This window comes from Toxorhynchites rutilus, chromosome 3, assembly GCF_029784135.1.
Source record: "Toxorhynchites rutilus septentrionalis strain SRP chromosome 3, ASM2978413v1, whole genome shotgun sequence".
Lineage (NCBI taxonomy): Eukaryota > Metazoa > Arthropoda > Insecta > Diptera > Culicidae > Toxorhynchites > Toxorhynchites rutilus.
In genome coordinates, this window is record NC_073746.1 from 18,874,303 (window position 1) to 18,900,704 (window position 26,402).

The 26,402-nt window shown below is 42.8% G+C and overlaps 1 pseudogene; it reads left to right on the forward strand.

The window, feature by feature from the left end:
- The first annotated feature begins 1,051 nt into the window (after positions 1 to 1,051).
- Positions 1,052 to 2,451, forward strand: LOC129778157 (uncharacterized; annotated as a pseudogene).
- The last annotated feature ends 23,951 nt before the right edge of the window (positions 2,452 to 26,402 follow it).

Sequence of the window (26,402 nt, forward strand, 5' to 3'; positions counted from 1 at the left end):
CGCTGCCATGGTCTTGAAAAAGTTGTCAACCAAAAGGAGCACTTGATTACACAACAAGCGAAAACTACTGATCTGGCTCTAAACGCTCTCAAAAGGACATTTAACTCCGATCAAGTCGACATGCTTTTGTACCAGAAAAAACGACCAGGGCAGTGGAGTAATGAGACTGTGACAGAAAGCCTTAAGACAAAATTCGTGTGCGGAACGAAGGGTTACGAGCACCAGCGGAGTAAATATCCTCTTCCATCCTCCAGAAGATTTCGACTGTGGGCTCATTTTTGATGAGATGTCCATTGAAGAAGCGATGAGCATTTGTGTGTCTACCAGTCAGTTCTATGGTGACATAACCATCCCTGGTCAATCTGGACTGGCAACTCATGCGCTTGTGTTTGTTTTGGTGGGAGTGAGAGCCAGGTGGAAGCAAACCGTCGGTTATCACTTCACGGGCAACAGTATCCCGGATAATGATCTGAAAGAGATCATCTTCAAAATTATTCAGGAAGTGGAGTCATTTGGATGTAAGGTGCATTTTCTCACCTCAGACTGCGGTCCAAAGAATAAAAAGTAGTGGAACGCTCTGGGTTTGAAATTCCACAAACATGTAGTGCTCAATAGTGAGGCTATCGAGCACCCAACAGATTCGTCGAGGAAACTGGAAATCATTCCAGACGTAGTCCACGTTTTCAAGTCGGCTGTTCAAGGATTGATTAAAAATGGAGTGCTATGGCTACCACCGGATGTAGTGGCATCTAATGGGTTCTGTTCGAATGAAGTCAATATTCAACACCTTCACGATCTCGTACACTACGAACAGCAAAACATGCTTGAAGTCGCCCATAATCTAAAACCGGAGGATGTAGAATTCGAAAAGAAAAGGAACAACTTTGATGTGATGAAGGTCATCAATTCTGAAAAATTTGTAAACCGTAATGTTTCGGCCGCACTTCGATTCTACAGCCATGCTGCAAACCGACCTGAAGTTCTACCAACCGCATATTTCATAGAAACACTATCACAATGGTTTCAACTCTCGAAAAATAGATCGATGAAAATGGCTTTGAGCAAAGGTGAGCAAAGATTCTGTAGTACTTTTAATGATTCAGTTAATATAGAGAATAATTTGGCTAGGGGTCATCCACAAAATACGTAATTTGTTACGAAACCACCATAGAAGAATTTCTTGCCTCCTAAAACACCCACATGCCAAATTTGGCTCAATTTGCTTGATTAGTTCTAGAGTTATGCAGAAATTTGTTTCATTTGGGAGTCCCCCCCCCCTCTTCGAGAGGGGGAGGGTCTGAAACCAGCATAGAAAAATTTCTTGCCTTCTAAAACCCCCACATACCACATTTGGTTCAATTTGCTAGATTAGTTCTCCCCGGTCACAAACCATCACAAGAATCTTCCCTGTCCCAAAAACCTCTGCATACTAATTTTTACTAGTTTCCAAGCCTATATCTATAAACTATGTCTTGAGGACGAAATTACTTTTTCTTAGACCAATTCGTATGTTTTAGATTAACTATTTTTTTTTATTTATATTTTAGCAAATTCGCAAAAGTATAAGGAGACGCTGCAGTTCTATATTTTTTTCAAGAAATTCATTTACGCTGTGGAGGTAGGACATAAACGGTATTGGAAACCATGGCAGGCATCCATAATTCTAGCAACGAATGCCATACTCAGGTTGCAAGACATGTTCTTGAACGTAAAAGGGTACAGCTTCCTATTTACAGCGAGATTCACTCAAGATTGTGTCGAGAATATCTTTTCTCAAATTCGAATACGACAGAAGAAACCTACCGCCTTGCAATTCAAATGCTTCCAAAAATCATTAACCATTTCACAGTATTTGACAGTGGTTTCCGGGTCATCTTATGAGACAGACGACACAGATTGGCTTTTGAACTTTCCCTCTAACGTGAAGCAATTGAAGGAGAAAAAAGCCATTGAGGAGCGGAAAGTACCTGTTATAAACGAACTGGCTAAGATAGACACGCAGGCAGCATTGAAGGAAATTAACGACAATGAGAAGAATGTGGTCTATCACCTTGCTGGAATGATCGTTTATAAAGTGACAAAGCATGGCGCAGTTTGTCAACAGAGTGTTGAAAAATGCTTAGCCACTGAACCATTTATCTCGGATTACACAAAACTAACCATTACTAAAGATTTCACAGGTCAAGCATTGGTATATGTGAATGAACCAACCTTGATCTTTTTTTTTTGAAACTGGAAATTGTATTCAGAAGCGAGTTGGAAAATATGGAAAACGATACCGCGTTTGATGTAATTGAAGCGCAACTGGCAAACATTCCAGCTACACATTCCATTGAATGTCATGATTTAAAAAAGAAACTAATAAGGCGGTTCTTGTATTTCCGGTTGAAAATTCATCAGCCAAAGAAAATTCATAACAATAAGTACGATAGTAGATCGATGGCGATGTAACTCTATTGATCGACAGGTTAGATGTTCCAGGAAACAATAAATAGTACAGTATAATCCAACTCTTGTTCATTCATTTCATTTTTGCCATTCCTGTAAAACCGAAAGTTTAATTTATGGATAACGAACAGATTCTTTTTTATTTTTTTTTAAAACACATGCAGATTGGTCAAAATACATCATTTACTCTAATATGAAATGTATTAAAGTATGTAATAGGATGTATTTAATACTTTTAAAGGAATACAAGAGCTTGGTCATCAATTAATGCACTTAATCTCCATTTTTGGGGCTGTCCATACACCTTGGTATCTTTTCGAAGGATTTCGACAACCTCCCTACACCTCCGTGAAAAAAATACCCATATAAATTTTGGAAAATTTATATGAACCGTTTACATTATTTTGCTTACCTCATTTTTTTTTTGGCAGACTTATCTCACTTCTTAACTAGGCGAACCTAGCCAGAATTTTCACCTGCCCCCGGGCTTCTGAATGCCAAAGGGGGACTAGGTTCTGCGGAATGCACGTATCTGCATGCTCGTGCTGTTTCAGTCCTGACCGAGAAATTGTCGGACAATCGCGCAGGTGCTAAGGATGACCGACTTTTGGATGCCGGCCAATTCCTTCTCCATGTTCAACACCTTTAGCGCTTCCAGAAGTGTCTTCGGGATAATTCCAGTTCCAGAGAGAACGACTGGAACAATTCTTGGGACCTCCCTTAGCCCCCACAGTTCCTTGAGCTCCACGGCCAATGGTCGGTACTTGCAGATTTTGCGACCGTGGGTCTCCTCCAGATTCTGGTTCAGTGGAATAGCGACATCGATGATGGTGACTTTGCGGTCGCTCTTGTCGTAAACCATCATATATGGGCGGTTGTGGTGGATCGAGAGGTCGGTCAGAACAGTGCGATCCCAGTACAGCTTGAAACGGTCATTTTCCAGGACAGGTGCAGGCAGGTACCGGTAGTTTGGTACGTTGTCTTCCAGTAGAGCACATTGGAGCGCCAGTTGTCGATGAACAATACGGGCCACGTTGTTGTGGCGCTCGGTGTAGGCTGCGTTGGCCAAAACGGGACAGCCTCCCATAATGTGCTCTATGTTTTCAGCTGGTTGATGGCACATCCGGCAAATGTCATCAACGTCTTGATGCCAGACGTACCGCCTGCAGTTTCTCGTCGGCATTATCCTGTCCTGGATGGCTATCATGTCGGCTTCTACTACTGAAGAGAGTTCACCACGCGTTAGCCACAGATTAGATGCGGCCTTGTCGACGTGTGGCCGGTCCAGTTGATGGGGGTGGGCACCATGCACTGCCTTCTGCTTCCAAGCTGCAATCTTCTCCTCCACTGTCTGCAGATTGCAGTTGAGTTGGTACTCCGCTTGCGCCAAGTGCAGAGCGCTGTACCCTCTGTCGGCGGCGCAGACAGCCCGGTATAGCGCGTTTTGATTGGCGCGTTCTGCGAAGTACTCGCGCAGTTGTCGTACCTGGGCAACACACAGTGCAGATATGTCGACTATTCCAAGTCCCCCTTCTTTGCGTGGCAGTGAAACTCTCTCCAGTGCCGATTGAGGATGGTGCATTCCGGCCTCTTTAAATGCTTTCCTCATCCTCCTCTGAAGGTCCTCTAGGTCAGTTTTGCTCCATTTGACTACACCAAAACTGAAGGTCAGCAGGGGAACCGCGAATGTGTTGATCGCGCGTACCTTGTTCCCCGCGTTGAGGAAAGTCCTCAGGACACAGTTCACTCGACTCAAGAACTTGTCTCGCAGCTCCGTCTTGATGTCGGAGTGGCGAATCCCGGTGAGCTGTCGGAATCCAAGATATTTATAGGATTCGCCACGAACCATGTCTCTTATGAACTCGCCGTCATAGACCTCGTAACCTCCGGATTCGGTAAGCTGCCCTTTCAGCAGATGGACACATCGGCACTTGTCAAGGCCGAACTCCATGCAGATGTCCCTGCTTATGTCTTCGACAACCCGGATAGCTACACCTAGACGCTGACGTGAATCAGCGTATACCTTGAGATCATCCATGTAGAAGGTATGGGTCACTTCTTCGTGGGCGCCGTCGCCATACCTTATTTTATAGCCATGACCGTTTCTATTGAGCGTCCTACTGAGGGGGTTCAGTGCCAGACAAAACCAAAGCGGGCTGAAAGAGTCGCCTTGGAATATCCCCCTCTTTATCTGCAGCGTTCTAGACTGCAACACATTTTCCCCATCACTGAGGTGCAGAGACGTACTCCACTGCCTCATCGCATGCTGCAGGAACCTAACGACGACGGGATCAATTTTGTAGAGCTCCAATACCCGGACGAGAAACGAGTGAGGTATGGAGTCATAAGCCTTCCTGTAATCGATGTAGGCCATACTTAGGTTCCGCTGGTTATATACCGCCTGGCCGACTATGGCTGCGTCGATGATGGCCTGGTCTTTGCAGCCATGCGTATTTTTCCTGCATCCTTTCTGCTCTTCTGCGATGATGTGATGCTGTTCGCAGTGAGCAGAAACTTTGGCGGTAATTATGCTGCTCAGTATTTTGTACAGACTCGATAGGCACGTTATCGGTCTGTACTTTGATGGGTTCAATGTGTTGCTGTCTTTCGGGAGGAGGAAGGTGACGCCACGGGTGGCGAATTCAGGAAGGTTGTGTGGGTCACGTAGCACCTTGTTGAAGCACTCAGCTATCTTTGGATGTGCGACGGTCAGCTTCTTGTGCCAAAAGTTCTGAACACCATCGGGGCCCGGTGCTGCCCAGTTCCTCAGGTACCGCGAGGCTTCGCGGACATCGTTCTCTCCGACGATGATAGCTGGCATCTCTCCAATTTCACCACAACTCTCCTCCTCCCGTCTTAACCACATTTGCCCGTCGCGATGTTCTACTGGGGTCTCCCAAATACCAGCCCAGAAGTTCGTCACATCGCTAATATCTGGCCAACCTTCGCGGTAGTCGGGCTTCTCGTCGCTAATGTGGTCGTAGAACGCTTTCTCGTTATCTCTGAACATCCGATTTTGTTCCTGGCGCTTTGCAGAGTCAGAGTAACGTTTCAGCCGTTTTGTAAGGACGCTCAATTGCTGTACCAGTGTGTCGAGTTTTTCCGTCAGCTGGTGAGCTCCCAGCTGGCGAAGTTCAGTAGGCCGCACGATCACAGCAACTTGGCGACATAATTTCACCGATCTGCTGCCTCTTTTGTACGCCATCAGTCTTCCAATTGCGGCGCGCTTGTTTAGGATCCGTTGCTCCAATCTCCTTCGCCATGGAGGCTCACGCCTTTCTTGGAGATGTTGGAGCAGTCCGCCTCTTGGCCTAATACGGTATCCTAAACTTTTGGCGGTCGCCACAGCAGCACAGTAAACTTTCAGTTGCAGCTCCTCCATGTTCTCAGCATCAACCAAGTGCAGCGGAAGAACGTGCTCGTTCATGAGCTTTACTGCACTTGTCAGCCTGCGGGAATGCTGCAACTTCGGGATCCTGGGGCGCGACAAAGGGTCCGTGTCGCGGAACTGTGAGATCGCCTCGTCGTAATGGAAGACCAGATCGCGTAGTAGTTGTTGATCTGGCTGTGGATCTTCCGGCTCAGGGGGTTGTTGTACTGTGGCCTCCACTGGTGCTGATTCGCGTGCTCCACTCGCGAATGAATTGCTCAGCCGAACTTCGTCTCGACACATCGCTTGCTCTGCTTGTTCTGGAGCTTAGTTCTCTCTGCACCTGCTGCTTGATGTCGTCGACTTGCGTTTGGGAGAGCATATTGTTGCGTACAATCGCTCTACGCCTCGCGTTCATCGCGTTTTGGTCAAGCCCCCCGACGAACTCTGGATACGCTTCCTCGAACATTGCGAGTATTCGAGGGCGACCGCTCATGTCCGTCTCCAAAGCAGTGCAGATGTAATAGGCGCGGATCACGAATTCGTTCATTTCGTGTGTCCACATGATCCGTCGCCTAGTAGTACCCACAAGTGTGGACGACTGTCGTCTGACAGTCGCAACACGCCTCGTAGGCGCAGCGTTTCGTTGGTGATGTCGATGGCTGCTGTTTCCGTGTGGCGGTAGCTCTTCGGGTTGAACCCGGCTGGTGGCCCGCTCTTGCACATCGCCCTCCAGCCGCTGGCCGCTCGCTCTTACGCCCGTTCCCGCACCAGCTCCAGTTCGGGGACCCTCCTTGGGCGATCGCATTCTGAGTATTCTTCGTGAACGTAGCTCCATTTTCTGGGTGTATCTCCTTTGCCCGGGAGACAGCGGGTTGGCAAGGCCTCCATGACCCGGGAGGCCTTCCCCGGGAGAGATATAGCGCTCTGACTCGCTCGCACCCCCTCACTTAGCCACTTTCGACACCCGTTCTCGGAGCCAAGACCAGGTGTGTGTTTCCAGTTCACGCCCGATCTAAAAATGTCGTCATATGATCTTCGTGGAGGCGTGAGATAGGAACATTTGAGACCAACGGGCAGGCTACTACTCCTTTTTTTTTTTTTTTTTTTTTTAAAGAGGTGAGGAACGCTCTACCAGCCTTACCTGGGAAGGGTTAACCCAAACGTCGAGTGGGGATCGCACCCACAAAAACCAAGCCCTCTACTCGTTGCCTTATTCCCCCTGGGACCACATCTAGGCGACTACTTCAGGGGGCGGCTGTGCTCATGCACTTCTCGAGTTTTCAACGCTAACTAGCGTTGTCCTTCCCTTTTTCTCAATATTTTTTTCTTTCCATTCGTTATTAATTCCACTGCGCTGATGTCCTCTTCGCAGGCATTTTGAATTTACCCGTCGAGACGTGAACCGATTAGGAATTGCCCTCCAACTTGAAGCGCAACCCGTCACAGCCACCCTCGCGGGGTTTCTCACCTGTCGAGACGTGCACCGATTAGGAAGCGCCCTCCAACTTGACGCGCGCCCCGTCACAGTCACCCTCGCAGGATTTCTCTTCCCAGCGGAGAGCCGATTAGGTGGTGCCCTCCAACACAACGCGCACCCCGTCACAGCTACTCTCGTGAGGTACCATCTCTTGCAACAGCCGTCGCCGTTGTTCACCTTTCACCGTCGGACGTTGTCAGCACTTTGGTCAGCCCTCCACCTTCGCTGCAGCTCCGACATGATTTGTGTGATTGCACTGCTCACGGCATTCCAGATCATCTCGTCGCGACACATCTCCTCCACAATATTCCCGACATGAAGTGCAGGCAGCCCCTCGCGCCTTTCGGTAAACCTGGGACAGACAAAAACGACGTGCTCCGGTGTTTCCTCCATATCTCCACACTCCGGACAGAGGGGTGAAACTGCGTGCCCGAACCGGTGTAGATATTGCCTGAAACAGCCATGCCCAGACAGAAACTGCGTCAAGTAAAAGTTAACTTCACCGTGTTTCCTGTTCAACCAGGTCGAAAGTACCGGTATCAGCCTGTACGTCCATCTACCATTTTCTGCCGTATCCCATTCATACTGCCATTTGTCCAACGACTCCGCTCTCATCAATTTCCGGATACCTCTGCTTTCCCGTCGCTTGTAGCACTCGCTATCTTCCGCCAGAGTGATGCAGATGGGAATCATTCCGGCGATTACACACACAGCTTCTGTCGAAATGGTCCTATAAGCACTTACGACTCGCATGGCCATGAGTCGGAATGTGCTGTTCAGCTTCCTCCGATTTCGGTGGGTTTCCAGAGCCGCCAACCAGGCAGGGCCACCATACCTCAGTATCGACGAAGATACACTTGCCAAGAGACGCCTCTTGCTGCTGCTTGGGCCAAAGCTATTTGGCATGATCCTCGCCACCACGTTGATGGCCTTTGACGCCTTCCCACATGCATAGTCGACGTGCTGGTTGAAGTTCAGCCGGTCGTCGATCATGACTCCGAGGTACTTCACCGCCCGCTTCGAAACGATGGTATGTCCTCCGACCGATACCTCTGCCCGCAGCACTGCCTTACGATTGCTCACTAACAGCACCTCGGTTTTGTGATGTGCCATCTGGAGCTTTACGCTGTCCATCCAACTACCGATCATGTCTACAGCCTCAGTCGCCAACATTTCCACCTCCTGAAGCGTCTCGCCGATTACCGTTGTTACGATGTCGTCCGCGAAGCCCACGATCTCCACACCTCTGGGTAGCTTCAGCCTTAGAACACCGTCGTACATCGTGTTCCAAAGCGTGGGACCTAGGATGGAACCTTGTGGAACTCCCGCCGAGATATTCTTCACTATCTGTCCCCTGTCTGTGTGGTATACCAGGATCCGATTCTGGAAATAACTCCTCAGTATCCTGTACAGGTAGCCAGGGACCTTCAATCTGTGTAGCGCCTCGGCGATGGCCTCCCAGCTGGCACTATTGAAGGCGTTCTTCACGTCAATCAAAATCACCGCGCAGTAACGGTCGCCTCTTCGTTTTTGTTTAAGCGAGACCTGAGCTTTCTCGATAACTGTCCGAATAGCGTCCACTGTCGACTTTCCTTTCCGGAACCCGAACTGCATTTTCGACAATCCGTGGTCATCCTCCGTGCATTTCACCAGTCTGTTGAGAATAACCCTTTCCAAGAGCTTTCCCAAAGTATCCAACAAACAAATAGGCCTATACGACGCTGGATCTCCAGGTGGCTTTCCTGGTTTCGGGAGCAGCACCAACTTTTGTATCTTCCATTCCGCAGGGAAGAGACCGTCATCCAGGCATTTCTGCAGCACCACCCTGAACATGTCGGGGAAAGCAAGGATCGCCGATTTCAGGGCCACATTGCTTACCTCATGTCTCTCTATATCTGTCTACGTGGTATATGGACAGCCCTTATCATGATTCTGGTCATAATATTGTATTTTACCTAATTGTATTCTATATTGCAGAATGCCCATAGACGACACCTAAATAAAACTATCAGAGCTAGAATGGAATTGTTCGGCAACACGACAAACCGGATATCGCAATCCACCTTTCCTCAAATATCAACCGCAGATCGCTTTCCACAGGTCAAGGGACATATCATACGGAAAGAATGTCTTTTGGGCAGCTACTGTGGTCAATAGTCTCGTAGTATAAAATATGCAACAATGCATGTGTATTCTCGCAGTACAATCTACATTTACATCTGTTTCACTCCATAAAAAAATCTTCCAGTTCCCAAGATAGAGAAATGTTGCGACATGGGCAGGTGCCTGCAGGATATCATTCCTTTTTATGCGAAAACTAAATCACGCATTTAGAGGCGAATGAACTGAAAAGTTTAAACCCTCTTAAAGCCAAAAAGAAGAAGAAGAATCACGCATATGGATGAATGAAACAAAGAAAACACTGTTAACTCTTGAGGAAAAAAAAAAACGTATGAAGAATGAACTTACCGATGTTGGAGATTGGTGTTTGAATAATCCACAATGAAGTATTTTTCCTGACTCAGTATGTAGATTCCCAGTTCCGGGAGCAGCAGCAACATCACTACGCCGAAACACTTCCTGAAGCTTTTGCTTTCCGGTGCCCGGTCCCGTCCATCTCTATTTTGTAGGGATTCCAGATTTCATTATTGTTGCTTAGATTTGGCAGCCTCACACGCACTGGGATACTGTTCCGACTATTCCATAGTTGTCTTCACAATTCGATATTGATTTTACTTCGAAAGGAACCAGCATCAGATGAAATCACTCCCGGATAGCGGAACCAGACATCAGCATATCCCAGTAGCAGTAGATTATTCGCTGGCTTCCGAGCAAAATAGACTAGCAGCAGGACAAACTCTTTTCGGCAGTAGTTTGCAAAACATCCTTTCATCCCTTCTGGAGAAGTTTTCCGCAGCTGCTCGGGCAAGCGCTAGTTCGCGCTGTTCCATGGAATTATCAATAAAATAATTTTTTTTTTTATCCAAAATATATATTTTTATTAAGGCTCATATGGCGTCAACCTGACGGGGCCGGGAGTTCAATATTTTGACAATTTTTGTCTTACAACTATGTTAGTAATATGTAACCGATTACTCGCGGTTGGCTCGAGGTTAGTATTACAAGTGTTCTCATAATTGGTATGTTGCAGTCTTCGATGCTCTGTACGTGTGCCCGACACGGGATACTTCCTATTGGGATGCAACTGTCCGTTAATCAGCAACGCCCCCCTAGTCTGTACCCCATATCTAGCGTGGTGCGTCTTTCTCGACTCGAGGAATCCAGGATAGAATGGTCACTAGCCGGCGCAATCATCAGTTCGTGTAGAGTTGTCATGAGCGGTACAACCTTTGGCTCTTGTTGAATGATCAGTGGACTGCACAACCTTCGGCCCGTGCATCTGTAAAGAGTGTGTGTATGTATTGCCGCGACTATGTAAAAGTTTATCGATCGGATAGGAGGGATATGAAACGGGGACACAACGAAGGAAACATCATTAAACGTTGACATCGGCGTTTCTGAGGAACAGGTATAAATGAAGCAGAAGATCAGGATCACGGCTACCTAAGATATCCCGGACGGGGATATCCGATTGTCTGCCTTGTGCCCTCAATGCAATGGAAAGCTGAGAGCGGGCAGCGTGGAACCGGATACACGACCAGACAACATGCTCGATGTCGTGGTAGCCATCGCCACAATCACAAAGATTGTTTGCTGCGAGCCCAATGCGATAGAGATGCGCGTTTAGGTTGTAGTGATTGGACATAAGCCGAGATATCACGCGAATGAAATCACGACCTACATTCAATCCCTTGAACCATGCACTCGTCGAGACCTTAGGGATAATCGTGTGTAACCAACGACTCATCTTCACTCCACATGCGCTGCCAACTAACGAGTGTGTCTTGACGAGGAATGTGAAAAAATTCATCATAGGCAATTTGCCTTTCAAAAAGTGTGTCTTCTGAAGCGCCTACCTTAAGCCGGGTTCAGACGGTGCGAGCAAGCATACGAGTCGGTCTAGTCAGTTACTGCAGTGCAGCTACTCACACCGTGTGAACACATCATGCCAGTTATTGTCATGTGTGATCCGGCGTGCGAGCTACTTCAAAGTTTTTTGAATTTACTCGCACTCGCATGCTTCAAAACGTCAAAAACAGAATTTAGCGTTCGAATCAGGGATGCCAAATGTAAAGAAATGTCTCTATTTTTAAGATATTTGAAAATATGCGAAGATATTTATAGACTTGAAAATTATTGGAAAAACAAATAAAACCCTCATAGTTTCTTAACGAAATCATTGTTATTCTGTTTTGCACGCTGGCGGGGCACGCTTTCTTTTTGAGATAGTTTTCTGGAGAATGTCTAATATAGAATCATTATCAGGCACAATTTTCATTCAAAATTCACTCACAACTTGCGAAAAAAAGTAAGGTTCTAAGAAACAGAATACATATTCGATTTAAAAAAGTACATTTTCATTCATTATTTTAATTTTTGACGCGTGTGAATAAAATTTTAAAAAGTCTTCTAGACTATCATTTAAAGCATCACATACTTCCGGAATTATCTTAGCTATGGATGCTTTCGAGATTCTAAAAAATATCGACAACAATCTGAACAATATTCCAGAAGAAAGGCATATCAATGTCATTTATATTATCACTCTTGCAGGTACAGCATCCTTCATGAGTGTATCTTGGCGTTGTATTTGTGGAGCAATTAAATTCAACAGTTTTTCCACTTGTTCAGGTGTTATTCTCAACACTGCTCTGTAATCTCTATAAAATTGTGTAATGATACATTCAACTGAAAACCTAAGATGAAAACTACCAATAAAGAAGTCGATTTCGGACCAATCATTTGACAAATTCGGACCTGATTGCTGTTTCTGACTATTTGATGGACATTTGAAAAATCGCCTGGCATCCCAGGTAAACCCGTGCCGTAGTATCTAGTTTCTCGCCAGCAGCTCACACTATGTGAACGGACAAGGCGAGTCAACCAATTGTCAAGCGAGTCCACCGGGTCAGTAGCTGCTCATTGTCAAGTCAGCTACTAGCAACGTATAAATGGGCCTTTAGCTAGCGAGTCCGCTTTCTCATTCCCCGGAATCGAGCAATGAGAGGGAACCCATGCTAAGGTAATTGTTTTGTCTCAACACAACACAAAGTCGCTGACGATCGCACACTCAGATCGCAGCTTGCTCTGACTCGTCGAAGGACCACGGCGCACATTCGCCGTAAAACAACACGAAATAAAGTCAATTTTTACCCTAACTTTTAGCGGCACACAGCAGAACCAGCAGAGAAATTTCAGCGGCTAAAACACGCCATTAACCGCTGCACAACACGATGCTGGCAAAAGGACGACAGGATCGAACACGTTCGTTGCTTGTTTGTCGCCCGGTGACTCACAAGACAACGGAGGATGGAAATTACGTTGGTCGCCCTGTTGACCAGATTGGATTTCACTGCTGCTGCTTCACTGGGACACTTCTTCAAAATAAGGCAATTTCAATTTAAGATCCTACTCCTTTAATTGTCACAAACAGAATGAGAAAAAACTTAAATCTACACATCCTTACGCACTAACAGAATAAGAAAAAGAAAAACTTAAAACTACACTTCTCGCTATGTATGTGTATACGACTGAATCGACGAGTGCAGCCGATTACATCTTCGTTTCTTCCGATTGCATCATCGTTCTCCCCCTGTTCGTCTGCAGCTGGCTCGGGTCGCGTTCGTCGCGAACAGTAATCTTGAATAATTTTTCGACCAAAACACTCAATAGTTGTCTTATTCTTGTTAGGAAATAAGATGAGCGTTTATCAACTTTCATTGAGCGGATTGCCTCTATTGAGCTGAGACTGTCTGAAAAAATAAAATAGTGGTCGATGGGCAATGTTTCAATGATCCCTAATGCGTAATATATCGCACCCAGTTCAGCGACATACACGGAACAAGGATCTTTGAGTTTGAAAGAGGCACTGGAATTTTCATTGAAGATGCCGAAACCAGTGGACCCGTTTATGAATGAACCGTCAGTAAAGAACATTTTATCAGATCTAACTTTCCCATATTCTGCCGAAAATATCGGCGGAATAGAATCGGAGCGTAGGTGATCTGGGATTCCATGGATTTTTTGTCTCATGGACAGATCAAAAATGACAGAAGAATTGCAAAAGTATGGGAAGCAAACTTGGTTGGAGATGCCTGGTGAAGAGTGCACCTCGTGGATAAGGTACTCATGGTATAAAGACATAAAACTTGACTGAGGAGTCAGTTGGAGTAGATTTTCGAAGTTATCAATCACCAATAGATTCATGATCTGGCAACGGATGAGAAATCTGGAGGATAATTCTGTGAACCGAAGAGTAAGCGGGGGTACTCCTGCCAAGACTTCGAGACTCATCGTATGTGTCGAATGCAAACACCCCATGGCTATACGCAAGCAACGATATTGTATTCTCTCCAGCTTGAGAATATGAATCCTGGCAGCTGATCGGAAGCAAAAACTGCCATATTCTAACACTGATAATATCGTTGTTTTGTACAACTGAATGAGGTCTCCTGGATGGGCGCCCCACCATGTTCCGGTAATTGTTTGGAGAAAATTGATTCTTTGCTGGCATTTCTGTTTCAAATACGCAATGTGTCTCCCCCAGGTACACTTAGAATCAAAATATACACCCAGGTATTTGAAAAACATAGAGTGTTGGATCGTTTTGCCGGATAGGTGAAGCTGGAATTGGGCGGGTTCGTGCTTCCTAGAAAAAACGACCATTTCAGTTTTCTCCGTAGAGAATTCGATACCCAGCTTGAGGGCCCACGTGAACAGATTGTTCAGGGTATCTTGCAACGACTTTTGCAGAGCGACGGGATTAGTACCCGTGATGGAAATAACTCCATCGTCTGCAAGTTGTCTCAGCGTGCAGTCTCTAGTTAGACAATCATCCATATCATTGACGTAAAAATTGTACAAGAGGGGGCTTAGGCAGGAGCCTTGCGGTAGGCCCATAAAACTGTAACGAGAAGATTTTGAGTTGCCATGAGAGAAAATCATGTGCTTTTCTGACAGTAAATTGTACAGGAAATTATTCAGAATTGGTGAAAGTCCACGATTATGAAGCTTCTCTGAGAGAATTTCCATGGAAACTGAATCAAATGCCCCTTTGATATCGAAAAAAACGGAAGCCATTTGTTCTTTGCGAGCAAATGCGATTTGGATTTCAGAAGATAGCAGCGCGAGACAATCATTTGTCCCTCTACCTCGGCGGAAGCCAAACTGCGTATTTGACAGCAAATTGTTCGTTTCGACCCACTTGTCCAAACGAAGTAGAATCATTTTCTCTAACAATTTACGAATACAGGATAACATTGCAATCGGCCTATACGAGTTGTGATCGCAAGCCGGCTTGTTGGGTTTCCGTATGGCTATCACTCTCACTTGTCTCCAGTCATGCGGGACAATATTCAGCTCCAGAAACTTGTTGAACAAGTTCAGCAAACGCTGTTTTGCCAAGTCGGGAAGATTCTTCAACAAGTTGAATTTAATCTTGTCCGACCCCGGAGCTGAATTGTTACATGAGAGGAGGGCAATTGAGAATTCCACCATCGAAAAATCCTCCTAATCGCTTTGAAGTGGAATGTCGCGTACGACGTTTTGTGCAGGAACGGTGTCGGGGCAAACCTTCCTTGCAAAGTTAGAAATCCAACGGTCAGAGTATTTCTCACTTTCGTTTGTATGGTTCCAGCCACGCATTTTCCTAGCCGTATTCCAAAGAGTGCTCATAGCGGTCTCCCTCGACAAACCATTAACGAACTTCCGCCAATATCCACGCTTTTTTGCTTTAATCAAACCTTTTAGTTTGGCTTCTAGAGTTTGGTACTTTAGAAACCATTCCACTAATCCAGTTTTTCTGAATTTTTTGAAAGCGGATGATTTTTCAAGGTAGACCTTCATGCATTGAAACAGTTGCTTCAGATATTATTTCCGCAAATGTTCTCCAGTCAATATTCTTCGTGAGGTCATACGAAATATTGACTGACTCACGAAAGCTTGATTCATTGGCGATCGATAAAATTATTGGTAGGTGATCACTACCGTGGGGATCTTGGATTACCTTCCACATGCAATCCAGGGATAACGAAGAAGAGCATAGAGATATGTCTAGCATGCTTGCCCGTGCAGGAGGGTTGGCTATTCTGGTTGCTTCCCCAGTATTCAAAACTGTCAATTTGAAGTTGTCGCACAGATCATAAATCAAAGTGGCACGGTTGTCATCGTAGAGTGATCCCCATGCTGTTCCATGGGAGTTGAAATCACCTAAGATTAACCGCGGCTCCGGCATTGCCTCGATAGTATCAAAGAACTGATGGCGGCCTACCGTAGTTCTGGGAGGGATATATATCGAAGCAATGCAGAGGTCTTTGCCATTGATTTGTGTCTGGCAAGCAACAACTTCAATGCCTGTCATCGATGGGAGAGTGACTCTATAGAAGGAGTGACATTTTTTAATCCCCAATAGTACGCCACCAAACGAGTCATTTCGATCGAGGCGAATAATGTTGAAATCGTGGAAATTCAGCTCATCGGCTGAAGAAAGCCATGTTTCACAGAGAGAAAATACATCACAGTTAGAGCTGTGAACTAAAAATTTAAACTGATCTAGTTTAGGAATGATGCTTCTGCAATTCCACTGTATTACAGTGGTCAAATCCTTGACCTCTTGCCCTGAATCAGGCATCGAGGGAAATGAACGCTGCTAAAAAACCACATTTTTCTTTCAAAAATGTTCTCACAATCCGAAGCAAACATAATACTATGCTTTTAAGAGGGTCATTTATATTTAAAGCATTTAAAATGTTGTCCACCAGGTCAGAAAGCGCAAGCAAGCCAGATTGTGGCTGTTGCCTCGACCGCGAAAAAGGAGCAGACGTGTTGGGTGCTGCTCCGGGAAGTGCTGAGGACCCCTGGTGCGTAGAAGAACCGCTTAAACCAGGAGGTACTTACTTCGGTCTATTCTCAGCACGTTCGATTCGAGTTTTCATTCCAACTTGGGAAGTTTCGGTTTTCTCTCTGGAGAGTGATGGAAAAGAAGTAATTTTTCTTTTCCTGATGGCACCCTGCGATGTACCGGAACTTCCTGCATTGGGAGCGTCAGCAACAGGCTCGTCGTTCTGCAGAATGGAGTAGGGATTTTCCTGAGTCGTTGGAACGGGACTCTTAAGCATTTCTGCATAAGTCCGCTTGGAACGTTCTTTTAAGGAACGCTTGATTTTTTCCCCTCGTTGTATGTACACCGGGCATTGAGTAAGATCATGAGGAGTCCCATAATTGGCGATCATAAAAACATTTAAATTATAATGAATCTACTTACTGTAATCGAGCAAAGGGATAAAAACAGTTACAAACATTTTGCTGTTTTGAAATCACAATGAGCACAATACTCGCAATTTATTTTTCTTCTCAGGCTGAATTCGACAGGTCATTTGTTCGTTTGTAATGACACTGACAGCTCATCGCTGTTCCAATTTTGACATTGGCGTCACTCTTCTTATAGGCACTCTAGAAACAGCCAACATTGAGTAGAGCATGTCAAAAAAAAAGGCTGCCAGGCTTCATGGTATTCCTCGATCTTTTTATCATTCAAATTACGTATCATTTGAAACCCTCTCTTTTCATCCCTTTTCAAGTGTCCACAAGGTCAACAGATTCTGTAGAATGGTGGATGTAAGGTTTAACAGAAGTTTGTAGCATGGTACAGATTTGAGTATTTGGAAGCCCCTCGTTCCTTAGTTTTGAAGTTCAGATTCAACACAAACTCGGTTGTGTTAATCTGAGCTCCTCCTTCTGTATTTGTTTGGATGAATGGCTGAGCGAGCGCCTCTCCTTTTTTAGATTTGAGCAACTTGCCATAATGGGTGCTGGATGTGATTCGGCGGCTGTGTTTTAGCCAAGACACCCACATACCAATACACCCGAAAGACTCATGCTTTCCTTTTTTTCAGTTTTTGTTGTTTGGATATTTCCTCCAAACAGCAGAGTCTTTCGGCGGGGGTTTTCTTGTTCTTGGAACCTCAAAAATCCGGCAAGCGACTCGATTTGAACTGCGCTCGGGAGGTTAAAGGTGATCGCCCGAGAATGTTTTAATATGAGATCGAAGTAGGGGCAAGGGAATTTGACATGACATGACTTCGTTAATAATTACGCAGTTCCGGTCCTATTGATTAGTGCGCTGATCTGAGGACCAAAAATTATGTTCGTCCATTCCAACGAGGACCGTGGAAGAGGTCGGAGTGGTGTTAGTTTTTTTGAACCGCGAGGAAATTCAGAAAGGTAGTCTGTGCTTTTTCATATCGCTAGTTAGTAGTGTTCAAATTGTGTTTTTCCTTTTTTTTGTTTTTCCGTTAGTTGTTAAGAAATCGTAGTAGGCGAATATAAATGTATCCTCTTGTGCACCAGCAACACGTAATTAGAGGTAAGAATGGTATTGTGACATTGTAAAATGTAGCGTGCATTTAAATGGCTTTTTGTGTGTGCTTCTCGTGTGACGTCATTAGAAAGTGCCGCTTCTGACCCACGGAGTCAATGTTGGAATTTACCCAAAAATCAAGCCTGGGCTCATCGAACTCGCATGTTTGGGAAACAGCGCTGTTCTCAGACAAATTGCAGCAGCGGCTCGCGAACCGGAAGTTACAGCTGCGCATCGTCCCCCCACCCCAGCTTGGAGAAGGAGCCACCGCCGCATCACCTCACATAAAACCATGGTAGTGAGTACCTTTGTCCTTATTAACATGCGCATGTAGGATAAGAGAATTTTGAGCGAAACACTATATATAGCCACGAACAAAAAGTCACACACCGAATGCATTCATTGGAAAGCTCACTCCGTTCACTTACTTAAGGTCAACCGATATGAGCAAAACCATTCTTATCTGAACTGATGGAGTAGTCAGTAGAGGCGCCGTTATACCAAGCTTAGGGTAATGAGTTCCAGGCTGGTTAAGTAGTTTAGAAAGATAAATGGATTTTGTGTGGATAAATATTCAATGTTTATGTTTTTTCGATGGTTAGTTGATGCTTGATGTAGTAACGAGTTCATAGCATGTTGTAGTATAGAATAATACAATCGTTGAATTGAGTTAATGTTTCTGTAGTAAGACAATTTGTTTATTTACTGGCTAGCGGTGTGGCCTAAGTACCGTCGACCCGATTGATTTTCTTGGATGAGTAGGTCACGAGTCTGAGTGGAGACTCCTTTTTTTTGCACTTCCACACTCACCCCTACGCTCCGAAGCGAGCTCTGAAGTTGAGAGGGAGAACATTTTTAGTAGGTCCAGTGAGGAGACTTCAGTATAAGCGGTAGTCATTGGGATCGACCCAGACTCCCTTGTGTCTGCATTTGTGTCTCGTGGACAAACGGTGTCGCGGATCCTCCAGAGAGCGCAGAAAAAGTCGCGGGTTCAACCGTGTTTGTGAGGGAAAAAGGACAAACCCGCCCTCAGTGGGTGTCTCATTGCCGGGCAATTCAGGAACAACACGGCGGTCGGTCTCCCTCGCGGGAGTGGCGCTTAGGCCGACCGCTTATCTGCGCAAAACCCCCGGTAGCGACGAACTCGCTCGCTTTCCCGGCGTCGCGGGTTACAAGTTCTGTTATGATTTGAAGTCACAGAAACATGGAAGGTCTTGAAAATATGTGGAAAACTTCAGGGTGTCGGTTTCACCCTGGCATCCCCTAAAATGCCTTCCATTCTGGGCACACTCCATCGACCGCAACCGAAGGCGACAAAGTCACAAACTCAAATGAAGAGTTCCCTCCGCCCCCGCTCTTGTCGAAGGTCCTGAGCACACATAAGAGAAAGCTCCTTTTAGGGCAGCCAACATATTAAGCCGTGCACGAACGAATGCTAAATCCTCTCGGGAGACGAGAAGAAGTTGGAAATGTTTTTGCACGGCGCGGAGTCCTCAGCAAGCAAGCCCCAAAATAAGAGTGGTGGACACCGACAAATCTAAAGGCTACGAACGGCTGAAAAGGGTACTTCCGAGCGAGAGGTGGACTTGGCCAAATCGGCCGCCTCATGCAAAGGAAGACAGCAAAACTACGACGACGACGACGAGTTGTTCAAGTTGTTCCACACAGCGGGACTTGTTATAGTTCGCTTTCGGGCTGCCGTAAGAAGATTAAAGCGAGTAAATCCGCTTCATCGTGTCCCGCACCAGCAAACGGTAAGAGTATCTTTGGTATATCGTCTTCGTCCAGAAGCCAAGTCCTGCTGGGGGGAAAGTCACCCTCTCTGTCTCCTCGCTTAACAACGCTCGCTTGTGTATGTGTTCGGGAGGGGGAAAAGCGAAGGAAAAAAAAAGGAAAACGCAATTAGATAATTTAATAAAACTTTCGAGACAAATTATGCGAAGGTTAGTTTTCTGTAATAATGTTAAAGCGGATAATGGTTTTAGTGCGTCTGCATTCGTAAGCTGGCCGTAATTCTCTGGATTTTCTGTTTATTGGCACACGGACAAGAACCAGAGGGAAAGTCCACGAACCGGAACCAACGCCGGCGACTGCTTGTTAGCAAAATGTAGTTGCCAGAAGAAGTCGACGGAGAGATCAAAGGGAGCAGCATATAGCATAGAGCGGAAATTTGCAGCTCCTCCAGTAAAAGAAGCAAGTGCTGTCTTTCGGTCGGTCTGTCGATGTGGTGAGTGTGGTAAACGACGAGAGAGGTTCTAATTTAGCGATTATGCAAATTGAAGTCCCCCGCTTTGTTCGGCTCTGCTAATTGAAGAATAATAGATAGTTTCAATATCAAACAAACGCTTCGACGATTTTCTGTCTCTGCTTTATGTCACGCCATGCCACCAGAGCGCGCTGAGCACTGAGGATGCTTCTCTTCTTTGCTCCTCTCGACGCAAGTTTTAAACTAAATAGGGGCAATTAAAATTCATTTTAATTGCCCCTATTAATTTGATATACATATTGATGGGGTTCAAAGAAAATATGTAATCCACCATTTTGTAGCGGCCGCAATCTTGGATTGTTAAGATCATGGAATACGCAGTTTTATAATGACACCAGAGATAAAGATGTGTTCCAAATTTCAGATCAATCAGATCAATGAGACCAGCACCATTTTTGATTCCGGATGTTGCCGTGGCAATGCTTTTATAATATTACTCCAGAGAAAGCAGCAGTTTAGTGGTGAATAGTTTAGCGTGAAATGATACTCAATTCAAAAATAATTGTTCGCTAGTACTAAAGTGCTTCCTGGAAAAAAATTCCTCGTTTTATATCTTTTATCTCTTTATACACTTACTTAAACTATCATATTTCCCCATCTGACAGTTTTTCTGGTGTAGTTTTGTCTTCTAAATCTATTTATAAACATTTGGCTGAGTATCTGATGACAAACAACTCGCCGTTGCCAATTTATTAATAATCCAAGGATCGGATAGGGAGCTAGAAGTACAGTACAGAGCAAAGTACCGTACCGTACCGTACCGTACCGACCCACCATCAAACATCGACCATGTCAGTTTCAGCAATTTCAGGAAGGATGGCTCTACATTCAATTTTCTAAATGGTCTTTTTCAATGCTAAAGGCGGTTGAACTTCAAAGTGCAAAGCCTCTATTATATGAAGAAGTAGAAGAAGAAGAATCAGTAATAAATATACCTAACGTATCCTACGTCTTCAATTTTATCTGCGAAATATTACTCAGTTAACTCAGATACACCCATGATTGCATTTGAGCTGAAGATATCAATTTGAATGTTCATTCTACAATATGTGTTCAGAATTGTATAACAATATCAATTGATTTTATCCAGAGTAGTCCCAAAGTACAGTTTTGTCTCAAATTCCGAACATTGCATTTTTAAACTCTGACATTCTTTGGCTGCATTTTAACATCATTTACAGGTATCGATACAGCCTATCATTTTCAATACTAAACAATTTGCAAAAAAAAACTGTCAAAATTAGTAATAAAATATTTGCATGAGCAAGTTCCGTAAAGAATCTACTATAAAAAAAAGATCTTTTATGCAGGAAGCTTTGTTAAAACTAATACTGTCATCCGGGGGCAAATTGATCAAACGTATCACTGAAAACAAACAGAAATTTCCAGTTGTATTATGCAATTTAATTTTAAACTTTCTTAATCTGAGGCGTTCAATAATCATCTAAAGGTTCTTTTTGTCAATTACTCTCAACGAATCATACATTGAATTGCATTAAATTTAATATTTTCTGAATTGCATTTTCGTTTCCATTTTTTACTATGGTAAAGAAACATACTTTCAACACATACTAATTCACTTCTAGCCGATATTTGATGAGTTGAATAAGTAATCAGATACTTCTAATTGCTATTCCAAAAAGTGAGGAAAGACTATTTTACAAAAAAGCACTACGAATAATCAGAACCGAATCGCATCATGCGACTTATTGAACTTGTTGGTTTGTCAAAACTAGCTCATTTCAAGGGTTTTGGCCACATTAGGATAACTCGAATGGTCTCCGGATGACCTTTCCGAATGTTTAAATCGAGTTATGGAAAGGCATGACCACACCTTCGGGTGGATTAAATCAGGTTTTTGTATCCTCAAACCCTTGAATTATCATTTAAATGACCATAGGTGAAGAAATAATTGATTTTCCGTACATTTTTGAGCATATGGCACTAGAAAATCCAGAAAAACATAGATTGATCAATTTCACCCCGAAGCTACATTTAGAAATTTTCCGAAGATTGTAATTGAATGCTCACCATGATCTGTTTAAAATTATATTTCAGTGGAATTGGAGAATATACGAGATAGATGTCAAAGGACGAATTATATATTACTAGCTGACCCGGCAAACTTCGTACCGCCCAAAATTTGTTCTTTTGTTATCAATACCTTCAAACATTCACGTTTTCTTACTAAGCGCAAGTTCATGAGTCCAATCGCAGAACTGTTGATTGATTGATCTTCTAATCTACCCTTTAAAATTACCTTTAAGAGTAATTCCAAATGAAATCGACAAATGACAAAACATGAGTATTTTTGATTTGAATGAAAGTGTGTATTCCGTTTGGGTTAGAGGAAATATGAGTTTTCCACAGCAATTAGGAAACTTTTGAAAAGGGCGTATCGATTTGAGTAAGAGAAATCTTTGATAATTTATATCTCAAAAATTATGAGTCGTACCGAAATAGTGTCTTAGAAAGAGTTATAGAGTATTGATGGTTGAATATGAAAAAAATGTACACTGAGAAAAAAATTAGTACTCTTTTTTTTATTTACAAAATAATTCAATTTGCAATATCCAAAATATATATTTTTTAATTTTTTTTTAAATTTTTTCATACCAAATAGAAGTCATGCAGAAAATTAAAAAAATGGATCCAAGATGGTAAAACTATTTTTGACGAACTTTGTGGAACATCGAATTTTTAGGAATTTTCGAAACTGCGAATTTTTGTATGTTAACAATCATTTTTAGCCACAAAATATGAATCCTGATGTGATTTAAAGCAAAAAAGGTATCAATCTCCTTCTAAATGTAGCCATTCTTGAAATATTTGACAAAATATTTCTAATTTATTGCCTTTTTTGTGGTAAATAATCCTTTTTAATATGTTTGCGTGTTATACCGTCATATTCATGAAATTTTATGAATTTGTTTATAATTTCCAACAACTTTTCCAAATACATCATCATGATTCATTTTTTGACTCAAGCGTAACTTTTGAAAAGGGCGTATCGATTCGAGTAAGAGAAATCTTTGATAATTTATATCTAAAAAAATATAAGTCGTACCGAAATAGTGTGTTAGAAAGAATTATAGAGTATTGTTGGCTTAATTTGAAAAAAATATACCCTGAGAAGAAAAATTAGTACTCTTAATAATAATTACAAAATAAAGAGGTTGCATCTTTGAAGTCAGCGAGTGCAGACGTGTTTTTCGTCTGCTCTCTGTGTTTATATTTTCGTATTTTTCTTCAAGTTACGGTGATGTGGTGGAAAAAGTGATGTTTCTGAAACGGTTCGAAATATTCTCGGATAGATTTAATAGTTGTTCACGCAAAGTGAATTTTCGCCAGAATAGTGTAGTGAATTAAAAAAAACTTATTAGGTGAAGCTAGCAAAAAATGAAGAGTGTTCGTTTCGTGTTATTACACGTTACGGGACGCATCTATATGTGTGCGTGTGTGTTGCTGTGCAGTTTCTCGAGCGAGCATCGGGAGAGAGCTTGTGTTACGCGAGCGGAATGGAGATAAAACGCTAAGTGGTTTCGCTTTCTCTTTTTTTCTTTTTTCACTCTATAATCAATGTTTCCGTCCAATAGGTTTTTTTTTACTCTCAATAAGAATAATAAGAAGCGGCCGTAGAACATATAGTTTTCTTGTTTTTTCATGTATGAATGATAGTTTTAAATTAGGTATTCGCAATAATAGAAAGTGGAATAGTATTTTCGTTCGAAAATTTTTGCAAATAGCATATAAAATTTCATTGTCACATCGTGTGAAATACCGTTTTGAATCATATCTCGAGCGGTTTCATGTTTCGGACGCTCTGTGATGGTGGCTTGGGATGCTTGATGACCTGATGATATAACTATAAAATTAATATCACAATCAATTCTTTAGAGTAACCCTTCAGTTATATCATCAGGGCTTTAAGCATTTCAGGTTGTTGTTGCAGGGTGTGCTGTATATGGGGCTGTCCGGGATGTAATTCGGAACGGTACGTCCTATTGGGATTGATTGCCGCATTCGTCGCTTTGCCAGAGTTTGCCTCCTTGGATGCGTCTAATAGGAGAAACTGAACTTTTAGTAAAATTATTTTCAGTGTTTCCGTATACTTCGTATATAGCGTATAAATCAAAATAATAGGGGATCAAGTAGTATTCCTTTTTTAAATTATTTTGTTGATTTTGTTGTAGGCATTAAAACAAATCAACTTAACTTTACCATTATAGGAAGAAAATCCTAGAGAGTTCAAAAATAGGATAGGCTTAATAGGGCGTTTAATAGACCCTTAATAGGGTTTAGACTCTCCGTCATCGAGATTAGAGTTCTATAAAGCGTATGCGCGAGGAACAACAGAATATATCGCCGGTCCGATTGTTTTCAGAGGGGTTCTTTCGGTTACCTTCTCAGGTTTCCTACAGTTAACCCTCCGCTGTCGCGATTGGATTTTGAAAAAGTACATGTGATAAACTAAGTGTTCTAAGAGAAAGTGTTCTGCAAGATAAGTGGTTTATGTGTTTGTATTTGTGTTTTCTTTGTGTTGAGCGCATGCGTGCGCTAGAAAGTAGAGTCTTGCTTTTTTCTCATCCATTATATGGTATTTGTGTGCGTTTTTCTACTCCGTCATCTACTGTTGGAGTCCCCGCAGACTGCAGACTGACTTGTCGACTTCTTAATCAGTACGGAGGGGTATGCATGTGCGCACATTACACCGATTCAGATGGGTCGGTTTTTGCACCAGTAGGCCAATCCGACCGAACTGTCGGCTGAAGAAAGGTCTGTAGTCTGCAGGGGCTCTTATTGTATGGAGAAGTGAAGGATTCTTTTTAACACTTTCCTTTCAAAATTTATTAATTTGAGTCAGAAGACTCTAATTTCAGTTTTCATTTGGAGTGAATTAGTTAGTTATATATTTATATTAGTTTTTTGATTCCTGGTTTTTCAATTCCAGGCACTAGATTGAGTTTATAAATTCAGATTAGAGGTTCTTCATCCGTTGTAGAATAATAAAATAAAATGAAAATATGTACGGTTTGTTTTCGGATGTTTTGCGAAATGTGACTACTTTCTAGTCGAATTGCTCAGTATTTCTTATTTATACAATGAATATCTTTGGGGGCTGGGACCGGCACTTATGTTGTGCGGACGCTCTTGGTGCGCAGTGAATGGAGGGCGCGGCGGGAAAAAGTCGGGGCCTAACGTGTTGAAATCTAAAAAATAAAAATTAAAAAAAAATAAATAAAAATAATTAAAATTAAAATTAAAATCTAAGAATCAAAAAATTAAAATCTGAAAATCTAAAAATTTCAAAATTAAAAATATTTAAAAATTCTAAAATTTAAAAATTTAAAAACTTTAAAATTAAAAAAATTAAAAAATCAAAAGTTAAAAATTTAAATATTAAAAAAATCAAATTTGAAATTTTTGAATCACATCACTTACCGCAGTAAATCCTGATTTTCTTAACCATTCCCACTAACAACTATCCGCCCCATGATAAACGCTAGGGAACCACGCTATAGAGGCGACCCTTCTGGCCTTCGGGCGGCGAATATCATACTAACATTCCTTCTCTTCCCCTGGTGACTGTAAGGACGTGGCCGGCGTCGTTATTGACCATTCAAAGCTCGAATCGCCGAGAATTGCATAACGAGAATGATTTGCTAGTCCCAAGCGTCATTCTGTGTGTTCTTTGTGCAATTTGGTTGGTTCAGGTCAATCACGGAGAGCAACTACGAATTGTACAGTCTACCCAAGCTCAAGCTCAAGCTCTTAATAATAATTACAAAATAAAATTTTAATTTGCTATATCAAAAAATATGTATTTTTTTATATTTTTTTCAATTTTTTTAATATAAAAAAGAAGTCATGAAGAAAATTTAAAAAATGGGCCCAAGATGGTAAACTATTTTTGATGAAATTTGTTAAACATCGAATTTTTAGGAATTTTCGAAACTTCGAATTTTTGTATGTTAGCAATCATTCTTAGCCACAAATTATGAATTCTGATGTGATTTAAAACAAAAAAGGTTATTATCAATCTCCTTCTAAATGCGCCCATTCTCGAGATATTTAAAAAAATATTTCTAATTTATAATCTTTTTTATAGTAAATAATCTCTTTTGATATGTTTGTCGTGTTATACCATCATGTTCATGAAATTATATGAATTTTATTATGATTTCCAACAATTTTTTTGATTGATTGAAGTTTGTATTAAGATAAAAAAGTTTTAGTTTCGCTACGTTTTGTATTAACCCACATGTCTTCGAATGTTTCGTAACGTAACTCCTAAACATATGTCTTTACCACAACGATATATTTGGAAAAGTTGTTGGAAATTATAAGCGAATTCATAAAA